Below are 13,319 nucleotides of genomic sequence, written 5' to 3' on the forward strand. Positions count from 1 at the left end.
GTTGCCCCTCAAAAGGAGTTCCTTTCTCAGCGATTCTCTTATCTACTTTTTCTCATGTGTCCTTGTGAATACACTGTAACTCATGCTAGTGTCTGGGCTGCATACCACATTCCTCAGTTTAATTCTTATCTTTCTAAGTCCTGTTTGCCCCTAGTATCCTAAGCTCACTATTTCTTAGAAAGGGCTTCTACCTAATAATATCTCTAAAGTCCCTAATTTCTATAAGCTATAGTAGAATATGCTAACATTACAGCAATCCTTAAATCTTTAGCTTTGAACTATTTTAATTATTCTTAAGCCCTAAATTCAGCAAACTCCTTTGCCATAAACTTTTCTCACAAATGGGCGTCAGATAGCAATCCCTCCCATGGCCTCAAGCTGCGGCCTGTGTGCTCACCCTGGAGCACTTTTTTTTGTAAAAGTCCTTGAACAAATGTCAGTGATTAACTTTATGAATTACTCTTTGAGCACAGCTGCAGAAGGCTTTATGCCTTCTCATGCTCCTCTCAAAAACAATAAGCACCTTAATATTCTCTTCAGTCAACTCAGCCGAGGAAAGGGAAAAACAAGTCAGAATCACAAAGCCTAACTCCTTCATTCCGGGTCCGTGCCTGCGGAACAAAGGGAGGGGGTTTAGGGCCGTGCCTCTATTTTGTCAGTAATGCCTAACGCGGGTCCCGACACTTCTCTGTCCATGAGAGTCTCCAGGCAAGAATACCAAAATGGGTTGTCATGCCCTCCTCCAGGGGATCTTCCTGACCCGGGGATTGAACCTGCATCTCCTGTGTCTCCTGAACTGCAGGCCGATTCTATACCACTGAGCCACTGGGGAAGCCTGTTCTTTAATCAAAACACCAGGAACAATAAAATCTATGCAACCTTTTTTTCATACCTTGAACACAGAATTTATGGATGATTTTTTTCTATTTCACAGTGTAGGATGCCGTCCTCAGAAAGAAAGGTCTACACTCTCATTTCAAAAGTCCATATCTTCCAGTTTTCAATGAAGTCAATGTGAAGGAAAGCTATGATTGAAATTTCAGTCTAAGAAAAATTTGACTACCAAAACTGTCGGATGGGAAAAGGTATCATGTCTAAATATGTTGCTGGTTGCTGCAAGGACAATTTGAAACCTAACTGCTTTTCTTGTCAGTAATTGCTGGCAGAAGAGAGGTATTTTGATCAATCTTGCTCACAAGAAGCCTCCTGCCAGCTCTGGGGTTCAGAGAATTGTCTTGTTCTTAGTAGTCAAGCCCCAGTTCATTGAGAGGTTCTTTCATGCTTGTTTTCCTCTGGGGGAAAATCTTCTATTTTGCAAGAGTACTTTTAAAATCTTTGGCTTGACACAGCCCTAAATTATGAAGTCCCTTTGTGTGTTAAGAGCAATGATTTAATACCAGTTTACAAACATGTGAGTATCTATATAAATTCAGACATGTAAACACATCTTTTATTGGCTTTCCTCTTATAAATAATAAAATCTCCAAGAAAAATACTTCTCAATTGTCAAAAACTTCCATTACATGGACCAGAAAAATTTTTTTGCCTGAAAGCATTAGGGAGATTGCCTATGAATGAAGGCTGGACCTTTAATTTGTGCTGATTACTTCTAGTTTATATAAAGAAAGAGAATAATCTGGCATTTGAATTATGAACCTGACATAGGCACTTTTGTGCATTTTCTATTTATAGTCATATGATGCTTTTTCTCCAGTAAGTGTGTGTTAACAAAAAAAATACAAAAACAAGGCAAATAAAAAATGCCTAGGCTGGTTATAGAGAAAAGCAATTCCAGGAAGCAAGTAACAATGATATCCCTTTCAAAGTATTTCTGTCCATCCATTAAATGAGTATTTACTTAGTACCTGCAATGTGCCAACCACTGGGTTTATGCCAGGAATAAAATATTTAATAAGACACAGCCTCTGCCCTCAAGAAGTTCACTGCCATTTATTTACTGATGATTTTCTGACCTCTGTTGGGCTAAGGGGCTAAACTGCTGGCTCCTCCTGGAGCCAACATCCAGCCTTTCATGTACAGGTCATAAAACTCCACAGAATTTATTAGCCAGCCTATAACACACTGATGAAGTAACTCTGAATTCTTTGTCCACAGGCATGGAAGTGTGAGACCAATAAAACTGTCATATTCAGGAACCAATAAAATTCCTGCGATTTGGTCACTAAGCAGACATCATCATTATCCTTATTTTATGGTTGAGGAGACTAATATAATACTCAATAATGAAACAGTTTATTCAGATGACCACATCAGCATGGGGGCAGAGGTCGGGTAAGGTGGACTTGTTTGCCTTCAACGTTATATCCTATAACTCCTCAGAGAGGATAGAGATCCTTTCTTAAATTTAATGGCATCTCTGAGGACTACCGTGCTTTGGGGACCTGCATCAGTCAAGGTCACAGAAAGTTGCTTATTATGTGGAGAACGCTGGCCCACTGTGGTTGTAGAGAGGTGACATCCTCCAGTGGTAGCTGTGATCCAGGGGTGTGATGCATTCCTAGCAAGGCCGGGGAGGTTGTCTTTGATCAGGGAATGCCATTGATCAGGTCTGGGAATGGAGCTCTGTGTCCCATACCTCAGAGATTTGCATTCAGGGATGGAGGACATTAGATGCTCTAAGCATGGAGCTCTCAGGGGTTACTATCCAAAATCAAATCCTGAGGGGAAGCCTGGATCATGGAGTCACCAATGTCAAGTTCAGGGTGACCCTGGAAAATCTGAGATGGAGATTTATCTAAGTAGTGGGATATGTTGCCTTAAGAATATAGAGACCAGTCTCAGGAGCTCCTCCTTTACAGCCAGTAATTCCAAGCCATCTATGGCCTCTGTAATAGTGGCCAGTTGAGTAACCAGAGAGAATAAGAAAGTTCTTATGGTTTGTAGATATTCCCTTGAGAATAACTGCCTCGTATCTGCTTCAAAAGGAGTGTGCCAGAAGCTGGCTAGGGCTTCCCGTCCACTGGTTCTGAATTAACTTTAACTTGGGCTGAGACATATCAGTTGGCTGTTCTGTCTTGTGATTCCTTCAAACAATAATTAATTCTGGGATCCACTAGACTTGTGGACCTGAATGTGTAATTGTGTTGTTCAATTCTAAGATTTCTATTTGCTTTTTGTACCCTTAAAAGTTATTTTCTTTTGCTGAGACTCTCTACTTATCTGTTGAGACTTTTTTGTTTGTTTGCTTCAAGGAAGCATGTTTGTTGAAGGATTTAGAAATCTTTGTCAGATACATCTAGCGTCTCTGTCCTCTGGGTATGGGCATCTACTGACTCTCATTCATTTGGAGATCTCACTAGTTCTTGGTATGATGAATGATTTTTAGTTGAAATTTGGACATTTGAGGTATTATGTTATGAGACCCTGGATCTTATTTAAACTTGTTTTAACTAGGGGGCTTCCCAAGTGGGCAGTGGTAAAGAATCTGCCTGCCAATTCAGGAGATGAAAGTTTGATCCCTGGGTCAGGAAGATCCCCTGGAGTAGGAAATGGCAACCCACTCCAGTATTCTTGCCTGAAATATTCCATGGACAGAGGAGCCTGGTGAGCGAAATCCATGGTGTCACAGAGAGTCAGACACAACTGAGCTACTGAGCACACATATTAATAGCTCCCTCGGACACTGGCTTAACAGGGGAAGGGAAAGTTGCCACGTCTTTACTGCTAGGTGGGGTTGGAAGTTCAGGGTCCCCACTCAGTCTCCACTGACACCCTGTGAGGAGCGGATCCTCAGTACTGTTGTGCAGGGGTGAGGGGGGTCGGTTCCCAAGCAGGCCTCTGCTGACATCTCCCCAGCTGGGAAGAGGCCCTGCTGCAACTCTCACATTGGGTGGGGTGACCTCACTGGGTAGGGTGACCTCATTACCTCTGAATGGTAAAGTCCTGATTTTTCATTAGACCCACACAGAATCAACTCCATTGGAGAGAAGGTGCTCATTACTGTCAGGTGATGGTGGAAGTCTCCAGTGACACCACAGTGAGAGCAGGACATTCGTGAGCCCCGTTGGGGTTAAAGTCCCAGCTTCCTTCCTGACACCACAACTTGGGGAGCAATTGAGCCCCTTGTTACAGCCTGGCGAGGGGAGAAGATCTAAGCTCCCTGTTCAGCCTCTGCTGCTAGGGGTGGGGCTAGAGTTTGATCTCTGTTTTTGCCTGGAGTAGAGCTGTAATTGTCAGAGGTTGTCTGTTTTCCCAGGTTGCTCCTTTCTTGATCCTCTGGTTAGACACAGCAGATTTTGTCAAGGTCTTTTGTGGGAGGGAAGGGAGTTTTTCTGGGATCATGGGTGTTTCCAGGTTGCTGGTTTCTTCCTCAAAGTCTGGCATATATAGAGCAAAACCAAACAAAACACAAAGCAAAAGGAAACAAACAAAACCCAGGGCACTCACTGCCACGTCATTCTTCAAGTCATGAGCCAGTCTGCCTTCTTGACCTTTCAGTTTTTTAAAGCTTTTTTTTTTTTTTTTTGGTTGGTTGGTTGTGGTTTTGTGATTTTATTTTACTGAAGTATGGTGGCGCTAGTGGTAAAGAATCCACCTGCCAGTGCAAGAGACATAAGAAATGTGGGTTCCATCCCTGGATCGGGAAGATTCTCTGGAGGAAGGCATGGCAACCCACTCCAGTATTCTTGCCTGGACAGGGGAGCCTGGCAGGCTATGGTCCAAGGGGTCAAAAAGAGTCGGACACAACTTAGCAGCTAAACAGCTGTAGTGTCACTTATACGGAGCAGTGGGAAGTCTTAGAGCAGGTAAGGAAACTTGTGCTGAGCAGGCAATCTGATTGGTTGACCTGACCCTTCCTTTAATGGGAGAGCTGAAGTAGAAAACTTGGCGTGAACAACTCCATATTAGGCTTAATCTGGTTCTTCTAACAGTGGTTAAGTAAAAATAGGTTGTCAGGAAGGTTAAATGGTATATAAATAATATTAAGCATCTAGGACAGTGCTAGATATGTAGGTATGTTCTATTTCTTTACAGCAGTGGTTTTCAGTGGCTGATCATTAGAGCCACATGGAGAGCTTTAAAAAAGATCGGGATGCCTGTGCCATGTTCCAGGCCAATTACCTTGGAATCTCTCGGGGTCGGGCCCAGGCATGGGTACTGTTTGAAGTGCAAAGAAGACCATGTCTTAATTCCCAGAACCTGTGACCTGTTTCTGGATGTATGTTACCAGACGGGAATCAAGGCAGCCGGTGGAATTAAGGTTGCTAACTAAGCAACTGACCTTAAAATAGGTAGACTATTTTGGATTATCCCCGTGGGTCCAGTGTATTTTCAGGGATCTTTGACCATGGAAGTGGGAGGCGGAGGAGTCAGTGTTAGAGATGCTATCAGGCGTCAATCCTTAGGAAGATGGAGTAATGGGCCCCTAGCCGAGGAATGCGGAGTAGGCAATGGCACCCCACTCCAGTACTCTTGCCTGGAAAATCCCATGGACAGAGGAGCCTGGTGGGCTGCAGTCCATGGGGTCGATAAGAGTCGGACACGACTGAGCGACTTCACTTTCACTTTTCACTTTCATGCATTGGAGAAGGAAATGGCAACCCACTCCAGTATTCTTGCCTGGAGAATCCCAGGGATGGGGGAGCCTGGTGGGCTGCCATCTTTGGGGTCACACAGAGTCGGACACGACTGAAGCGACTTAGCAGCAGCAGCAGCAGCAGCAGCAGCTGAGGAATGAAGCAGCCTCTAAGTGGAAAAGACAAGAAAATGGATTCTCTATGCAGCATCCAGAAAGAAGCCAGCCTTGCTGACCCTTAGGCTCTAGCCCAGTGAGTGCTCCAGACTTCTGACCTCCAGAACTGTCTGTGGTTTTTGGCCACTGTGATGGAGGTAGTTTTTATGACAGCAACAAGAAACTGAGATATGCAACCAAGGTTAAGAACCACTGTAAAAAGCAAATAAACCAAAACCGACTGGAAAAGGTCAGTTTTCATTCCAATCCCAAAGAAAGGCAATGCCAAAGAATGCTCAAACTACCGCACAATTGCACTCATCTCACACGCTAGTAAAGTAATGCTCAAAATTCTCCAAGCCAGGCTTCAGCAATATGTGAACTGTGAACTTTCTGATGTTCAAGCTGGTTTTAGAAAAGACAGAGGAACCAGAGATCAAATTGCCAACATCCGCTGGATCATGGAAAAAGCAAGAGAGTTCCAGAAAAACATCTATTTCTGCTTTACTGACTATGCCAAAACCTTTGACTGTGTGGATCACAATACACTGTGGAAAATTCTGAAAGAGATGGGAATACCAGACCACTTGATCTCCCTCTTGAGAAATTTGTATGCAGGTCAGGAAGCAACAGTTAGAACTGGACATGGAACAACAGATTGGTTCCAAATAGGAAAAGGAGTTCGTCAAGGCTGTATATTGTCACCCTGTTTATTTAACTTCTATGCAGAGTACATCATGAGAAACGCTGGATTGGAAGAAACACAAGCTGGAATCAAGATTGCTGGGAGAAATATCAATAACCTCAGATATGCAGATGACACCATCCTTATGGCAGAAAGTGAAGAGGAACTAAAAAGCCTCTTGATGAAAGTGAAAGTGGAAAGTGAAAAAGTTGGCTTAAAGCTCAACATTCAGAAAACAAATATCATGGCATCCGGTCCCACTACTTCATGAGAAATAGATGGGAAAACAGTGGAAACAGTGTCAGACTTTATTTTTCTGGGCTCCAAAATCACTGCAGATGGTGACTGCAGCCATGAAATTAAAAGACGCTTACTCCTTGGAAGGAAAGTTATGACCAACCTAGATAGCATATTCAAAAGCAGAGACACTACTTTGCCAACAAAGGTTCGTCTAGTCAAGGCTATGGTTTTTCCAGTGGTCATGTATGGATGTGAGAGTTGGACTGTGAAGAAGGCTGAGCCCTGAAGAATTGATGCTTTTGAACTGTGGTGTTGGAGAAGACTCTTGAGAGTCCCTTGGACTGCAAGGAGATCCAGCCAGTCCATTCTGAAGATCAACCCTGGGATTTCTTTGGAAGGAATGATGCTGAAGCTGAAACTCCAGTACTTTGGCCACCTCATGCGAAGAGTTGACTCATTGGAAAAGACTCTGATGCTGGGAGGGTTTGGAGGCAGGAGGAAAAGGGGACGACAGAGGATGAGATGGCTGGATGGCATCACTGACTCGATGGATGTGAGTCTGGGTGAACTCTGGGAGTTGGTGATGGACAGGGAGGCCTGGGGTGCTGCGATTCATGGGGTCGAAAAGAGTTGGACACGACTGAGCGACTGATCTGATCTGATCTCTGCTGATGAGTTTCTGTGGGCTCTCAGCCATCATTTGTCAAAATCTTTTCTCGAAATCTTTTGAGGAATGTGTCTTTGCCTGAGAGGAAGTGAGTTGCTATGGCTGTTTCACTGTTTCTGGTTCTTTTTTTTATTTCTAAATTTTAAAAATTGAGATAAAATTTACATATAACATGTAAGTTTAAGGTGTATGCATTGATTTGATACAACTACATATGGAAATTTGGTTGCCCCCATAGTTTTATTTTTTATTATTTATTTTTAAAATACATAAGTATATATTTATTTATTTGGCTATATCGGGTCTTTGATTGTGGCAAGCAGGGTCCTCAGCTGGGGCATGGCAACTCTTAGTTGCAGCATGTGGGATTGAGTTCTCTGACCAGGGATCAAACCCCAGCCCCCTGCGTTGGAAATTTGCAGTTTTAGCCACTGAACCACCAGGGAAGTGCCACCACCATGGTTTTAGCTAATGTGCGTATCATGACATATGCTTTGCATTTCTTTTTTGTGGTAAGAACAATTAAGATCTAGTCTCTTACCAATTTAGATGTAATACAGTCTTGTTGACTATGATCACTGTCCCATTTATTGGATCACCAGAGCTTATTCATCTTCTAGTTGCAGGACTGTGCCCTTTAACAACATCTCCCAAATTCCCCACCCACCCGCCCTTGGCAATCATCATTCTACTCTCTAAAAAAAAAAGAGTTTGGCGCTTTTATTTATTTGGCCGTGGCGTGTGGCATGTGGGATCATAGCTCACTGACCAGGGAGCAACCCTGAATTGGGAGTCTTAATCACTGGACCCCCAGGGAAGTCCTGAGTTGGCATTTTCAGATTGCACATATGAAAGATACCATAGTTTATCTCACTCAGCGTAATGCCTTCAAGATCCATCCATGTTATTGAAATGACAGGATTTCCTTCTTTTTTTGATTTAATTTTCTTAACACCAAAAACAGTTAGTATTGGGGTACAGGCAATTAGCAATGTTGTGATGGTTTCAGGTGAACAGTGGAGGGACTCAGCCATAAATATACATGTGTCCATTCTCCCCTAAACCCCCCTCCCATCCAGGCTGGCACATAACATTGAGCAGAGTTCCTTGTGCTGTACAATAGGTCTTTGTTGGTTATCCATTTTAAATACAGCAGTGTGTACATGACCTTCCCAAAGTCCTTAACTATCCCTTCCCCTCAGCAACCATGAGTTCATTTTCTAAGTCTGTGAGTCTCTTTCTGTTTTGTAAGTTCATTTGTATCATTTCTTTTTCGAATCCACATATAAGGGATGTCGTGAGTCGTATGAGATTTCTCCTTCTCTGACTTTACCCAGTATGACACTCTATGTCCATCCCTGTTGCTGCAAATGGCCTTGTTTCATTCTTTTTAATGGCTGAGTAAAATTCCATTGTGTGTGTGTGTGTGTGTGTGTGTGTGTGTGTGTGTGTGTGTGTGTATGTACACCACATCTTCTTTATCCATTCCTCTGTCGATAGACATTTAGGTTGCTTCCACGTCTTGGCTATTGCAAATAGTGCTGCAGTGAACATTGGGCTGCATGCGTTCTTTAGAGCCCCGTCTTTCTTTGGATACATGCCCAGGAATAGGACTACAAGGGCATATGGTAGTTCTACTTTTACTTTTTTAAGGAACCTCCATACTGTTCTCCATAGTGGCCGCACCAATTTACATTCCCACCAACAGTGCAGGAGGGTTCCCTTCTCTCCACACCATCTCCAGCGTTTGTTGTTTGTGGATTTTTTTGATGAGAGTCATTCTGACTGGTATGAAGTGATATCTCATTGTAGTTTTGACCTGCATTTCTCTAATAACTTGTGATTTGAACATCTTTCCATGTGCCTATTGGTCATCTGTATGTCCTCTTTAGAGAAATGTTTATTCAGGTCTTTTGCCCATTTTGAGTGGATTGTTTATTTCGATGCTATTAAGTGTCATGAGCTATAAATTTTGGAGACTAATCTCTTATCAGTGACATGATTTGAAAATATTTTCTCCCAATCTGTGGGTTGTCTTTTTGTTTTGCTTATTGTTTCCTTTGCTGTGCAAAAGCTTTTGAGTTTAATAGGTCCCATTTGTTTATTTTCGCTTTTATTTCCATTATTCTGGGAGATGGATTTAAAAAGATTTTGCTGTGATTTATGTCAGAGAGTGTTCTGCCTAGGGATTTCCTTCTTTCTCTTGGCTGAATAATATTTCATTGTGTATATATGTATATATACATACATACATGTATATACACACACATCTTCTTTATCCACTGACAGACACTTAGGTTGTTTCCATATCCTGGTTATTGTGAATGTTGCTGCAATAATATTGAGAATGCAGATCTGTTTTTGATATCCTGTTTCATTTCCTTTGGATATACACCTAGAGGTGGGATGTCAGGTTCATATGTTGTTTTTTTTGTGTGTTTTTTTTTTGACCATGCTGTGCAGCACGCAGAATCCTAATTCCCTGACCAGGGGTCAAACCTGCACCCGTTGCATTGGGAACATAGAGTCTTAACCACTGGACTGCCAGTGAAGTCCTCATATGTTCTGTGTTTAATTTTTTGAGGAAATTCCATACTGTTTTTCACTATGGCTTCAACAATTTACATTCCTGCCAAGAGTCTAAGAAAATAAAAGTGTCAGTTGCTCAGTCTTGTCCGACTCTTTACTATCCCATGGACTGTAACCCACCAGGCTCCTTTGTCCATGGGAATTCGCTGGGCAAGATTACTGGAGTGGCTTGCCATGCCCTTCTTCAGGGGATCTTTCTGACCCAGGGATCAAACCCGGGTCTCCTGCATTGCAGGCAGATTCCTTACCATCTGAGCCATCAGGGATGAACATCTTTTCATGTGCCCGTTGGCCACTCAGATGTCTTCTTTGGACATTTGGGGAAAAGTCTATTCAGTTCTTCTGGTCCATTTTTTAAATTGGATTGTTTGTTTTCATGTTATTGAGTTATACGAATTTATAAAATATATTTTGGACATTAACCCCTTATCTGATACATGGTTTGCAAATATTTTCTCCTATTCCATAGGTTGGTTTTGCATCTCGTTGGTGATTTCTTTTGCTGTGCAGAAGCTTTTTAGTTTGATATAGTCCCACTTGTTGATTTTTGGGTTTGTTGTTTGTGCTTTTGGTGTCCTAGCCAAAAATAATCATTGCCAAGGCTAATGTTAAAGAGCTTCTTCCCTGTGTTTTCTTGGAGTTTTACAATATTGGGTCTTATGTTTAAATCTTTAATCTACTTCAAGTTTATTGTGGTGAGTAGTGTAAGATAAGGATCCAATTTCATTTTTGTTTTGCATATGGTTATACAGTTTTCCAAACACTATTTATTGATTATCCTTTTCCCATTGAATGTTCTTGGTCCTCTTGTCAAATAGTTGACCATATATGCATGGGGTTTATTTCTGAGGGATTCCCTAATAGCTCAGTTTGTAAAGAATCTACCTGCAATGCAGGAGGCCCCGGTTCAGTTCCTGGGTCAGGAAGATCTGCTGGAGAAGGGATAGGCTACCCACTCCACTATTCTTGGGCTTCCCTTGTGGCTCAGCTGGTAAAGAATCCGCCTGCAATGCGGGAGACCTGGGTTCGATCCATGGGTTGGGAAAATCCCCTGGAGAAGGGAAAGGCTACCCACTCCAGTATTCTGGCCTGGAGAATTCCATGAATTGTAAAGTTGATGTGGTCGCAAAGAGCTGGACGTGACTGAGTGACTTTCTTCACTTTATCTCTGAGCTCCCTATCTAATTCCATTGGTCTATATGTCTAGCACCATGCTGATGTAATTATTAGTGGTTTGTAGTATAGTTGAAATAAGGACGTGTGATGCTTCCAATTTTCTTCTTTCTTGAGGCGCTTTGGCTATTCAGAGTCTTTGATGATTCCTTACAAATTTTAAGATTGTTTTTTCTATTTTTGTGAAATATGCCATTGGGAATTTTGATAGAGTTGCATTAAATCTATAGATGACTTTGGATGGTATGGAGCAAACACAAAATTAAATCAACTATAATAAATAAAATTTTGAAAGAGATCAGTTACGTCTCTATACACTAACAATGAAATGTGTCCCAATGACAATAGTATAAAAAACAACACTTAGGAGTCAATTTAATCAAGGGAGTGAAAGATCAGGAAAACGAAAACCACAAGACTTTGAGAAAAGAAATTTACGACAATGTAAACAGATGGAATTAATGTGTTCATGTATCATGTATCTCCTGTATTCATGTATCAGAAGAATTAATATTGTTAAAGAGACCTGGTTTCTATCCCTGGGTTGGGAAGATCCCCTGGAGGAGGGCATGACATCCCAATCCAGTATTCTTGCCTGGAAAATCCCCATGGACAAGAGTAGCCTGGTGGGCTACAGTCCATGGGGTCACAAAGAGTTGGACATGACTGAGTGACTAAGCACAGCACATAAGTGATATCACATAACATTTGTCTGTTTCTTCCTGACTTATTTTACTTATTATGACCATCTCTGGATCCATCCATGTGGCTGCAAATGGCATTTCCTTCTTTGTGGCTGAATAATATTCCATTACACATATGAACCACACACACACACAAGCCATACCACACACACACGTGTACTGCGTCTTCTCTACCCATTCACCTGCTGATGGACACTTGGTTTTCTTCCGTGTCCTGGCTATTAGAAATAGTGCTGCTTTGAACACTGAGATGCAAGTAATTTTTCAAATGAAAGTTTTCATCTTTTCTGGATATATGCTCAGGAGTGGGATCTGGATCATGTGGCAACTGTTTTTAGTTTTAGTTTTTTAAGGAGATTCCGTACTGTTGTCCATGGTGGTTACACCATTTTACATTCCTACCAATAGAGAGGGGAAAGTTCTTTTTCCTCTAGCATTTACTATTTGTATAATTCATAATGATGGCCATTCAGACTGGTACGAGGTAATACTCATTGTAATTTTGGTTTGCATTTCTATAATAATTAGAGATGTTGACCATCTTTTCATGTGCCTATTGGCCATCTGTATGTCTTCTTTGGAGAAATGGCTATTTAGGTCTTCTGTCCATTTTTTGATTGAGTTGTTTGGTATTTTGATATTGAGTTGTATGAGACAGCATTTGTCTGAGACAACATTTGTGTATTTTTGAAATCAAGCCCTTGTTGGTTGCACTGATTGCAAATTTTTACTCCCAGTTCATAGGTTGTCTGTTCATTTGTTTCCTTTGCTGTGCAAAACCTTCTAAATTTGATTAGGTCCCATTGGTTTATTTTTTCTTTTATTTCTTTTGCCTTGGGAGATTGACTTAAGAAAATATTGCTGTGGTTTACAAAACATTTCAGAGAATGTTTTACTTGTGCTCTCTTCTAGGAGTTTTATGGTATCATGTCTTCTATTTAAGCCGTTTTCAGTTTATTTTTTGTGTATGATGTGAAGGAGTGTTCTAATTTCATTTATTTACATGCAGCTATCCAGCTTTCTTAACACCATTTGCTGAAGAGACTATCTTTTGTCCATTGTATAGTCTTGCCTCCTTTATTGAAGATTAATTGACCATAGGTGTTTGGACTTATTTCTGGGTTCTCTATTCTGTTCCATTGATGTATATGTCTATTCTTGTGGCAATACCATGCTGTTTTGATTACTGTAGCTTTGTATTATTGTCTGAAGTCTGGAAGGGTTATACCTCCAGCTTTCATCTCTTTCCTCGAGATTGCTTTGGCAGTTTTGGTCTTTTGTAGTTTCATATAAATTTGGGACTATTTGATCTAGTCCTGTGAAATATCATGGGGAATTTGATAGGAATCACATTAAATCTGTAGATTGCTTTGGATAGTATGGCCATTTTAACTATATTAATTCTTCCACTTCAAGAGTATGGGACATCTTTTTATTTCTTAGGATCATCTTTGATTTCCTTTATCAATGGAAACATAATTGATTTCTGTATATTGATTTTTATATTCTACAATGTAGTAAATTTATATAGTTTCAGTAGTTTTTTTATTGACTCTTTAGGATTTTCTT

This window comes from Bos indicus x Bos taurus, chromosome 11, assembly GCF_003369695.1.
Source record: "Bos indicus x Bos taurus breed Angus x Brahman F1 hybrid chromosome 11, Bos_hybrid_MaternalHap_v2.0, whole genome shotgun sequence".
NCBI lineage: Eukaryota > Metazoa > Chordata > Mammalia > Artiodactyla > Bovidae > Bos > Bos indicus x Bos taurus.